Source organism: Agrilus planipennis, unplaced genomic scaffold (genome assembly GCF_000699045.2).
Source record: "Agrilus planipennis isolate EAB-ADULT unplaced genomic scaffold, Apla_2.0 scaffold7, whole genome shotgun sequence".
Classification (NCBI taxonomy): Eukaryota; Metazoa; Arthropoda; class Insecta; order Coleoptera; family Buprestidae; genus Agrilus; species Agrilus planipennis.
The window spans coordinates 277,974-280,121 of NW_020439340.1; the positions used below are offsets into that span (position 1 = coordinate 277,974).

The following is a 2,148-nucleotide window of genomic DNA, read 5'->3' on the forward strand; positions in this document are numbered from 1 at the left end:
AAAAACAAAAAAAACATGCAAAATAAAAAATTAATTTGAATAAAACGAACTTAATGAATTCTACTAGATAGAGCATGCAAGATAAAGAACTATTTCAACTACTGGGTCATCTTTGTCTTCTCCAACGTCGATCTGAAACAGATACGGTGGCAAACAGATCAATAAAGAGCAATTAAAATTAATTATATCAAGTATCCTCACCTTAATTAATTATAGAACATAACATGCCAATGTTTACAGGTGTGAAAAGTAAACCAACTCCAGGAGGAATACTATAGCAAAGAATTTCTTATTTCAGTGGAATTCAAATTAAAAATTTTGTCAATTTAATTCATGCTGTGGGTAAATACGAAGAATAATAATAGAATATGAATCAATCAAACTAACCTTTCAGACGTAGAACAAATTAAAACTAATTTTGCAAAAAAATTAGCTCGATAAGTTGAATTTAAGAGACGCGAAAACACGTCCTTCCACATCGAAACTTTATGAACTTATGATGTGCCAAACGCCTCTCAGGCTTGTCGCGAATTTGCGATTGCTACCACATGAAGCACTGATGACGTAGACAAACGCCAATCAGATGCGTTAAATTCGATGTCTGCGACGCTATAACCAATCGCGTGCTTAGTTTCACCCCCGTTTTACAGAATTCAATTTATCTGGGTTTTTGCTTCGTACAAGTTCCATCGCCTGATCAACCCAGTTGCACTCGCTCATGGGTCGAAAATTAACTGCATGATGTTACAAGGCGAAGACGAAACAGCAAATCAAGAATACAATCCAGGAGAGACCACACCAATGTAGAGGTGGGCTGTTTCAGTATAACCAAACTGAACATTAATTCTCTCTCATTTATTGTATAACCTGCAGAACTGGACAAAAAAACATATTAATTACACTTATAATTAAGAAACACAAATAAAATCGCACCAAAAAGCAAGTAAAATAGCTAAATTAAAAAATAAACAAACATCTTTATGCCATTATACATTACAACCATAGATCACGACATAAATTAACGTCAATTTACGACATAAACTAACGTCAATTTACGACATAAACAGAAGTGTTAAAAGAAAATCCATAGATAGATAAGCTTCATATATAAACTCTATAGATACATGATATCAATTTATTCTGTGGAAAACAAAAACTATTGTGATATTAATGCACATTAACCTCAATTTATACTGTTGACAATAGCTAATTGTTAACAGAAATTCCATAACAGATTAATAAAGAGTAAATCATATTGATCAAGTTATGTATTCTCACCTTAATTAATTGTAGAAAGTGGGGTTCTAAAGTCTACCAGTGTGATGAGCAAATCAACCAAATCTAGGAGGGATACTACCGCAAATAATTTGTTGTTCCGGTTGCATCCAAATTAATTAATTAGTAACTAATTTATTTAATAGATATCTGTTACGCAAAAAATTTACTCTTTTTCACTTTTCTCCCTTACTCTCAAATAAGTCAAAATATATGCGGAAAATTGATAAAAANTAACAATGTATCGTGCACATTATTTACTTAATACTTAATTAATTATATCTGAACACTTTTTCATAAGATTTCATTTAACAGGAACATTAGAAGAACTCCGGATACATTTAAATTATGAAATTATGGAGTATTGGTTGAATTAGTTCTCATTTGCCCTGCAAAATAGCTGTGCCCATGGTTCTAAAGAAAGCATGAAAGTGTCTTTTTTTCATTGGGAACGAAGACAGTGTGCTGAAAAAGGATTTATGACAATGAACTGGTATGTAACAGTATCAGTTAAAAATAGTAAATGATATCTTTAGATAACTTCAATTTCTTTGACATTTGTAATTTGTTTCAGTAGACAACTTTTAAACAACGTTTTCAGGAAGACAGAAGCAGAATTAATGTGGAACAGATCTTTCCATTAGTGTGCATGTTACTGATTTATTCGATTTAAAAATGGTAATTAATTACTTTTTCTTGCCTGTTTCTATATAGATTGCTGTCCCACAAATGAGAAGGAATTGCAGTTAATTTTGGTGCTACTAAAACAACTGATGCTTTTGACGTCTTCACCTTGCAACATTATGCAGTTAATTTTTGCCGTAACAATGGGAGGCAATTGGAAATTAATTAATTTGGATGCAACCGAAACAA

General features: G+C 31.8%; 1 long non-coding RNA gene across 4 annotated transcripts in view; it reads right to left on the reverse strand.

The window, feature by feature from the left end:
• Positions 1–706: 706 nt before the first annotated feature.
• LOC108739936 overlaps positions 707–2,148 on the reverse strand; it is a 7,453-nt gene continuing 6,011 nt past the window's right edge. For all 4 annotated transcript variants that reach the window (XR_003231968.1, XR_003231966.1, XR_003231965.1 and 1 more), the window contains one exon: positions 707–867. This is a non-coding gene — a long non-coding RNA (uncharacterized LOC108739936). The remainder of the gene's footprint in view (positions 868–2,148) is intronic.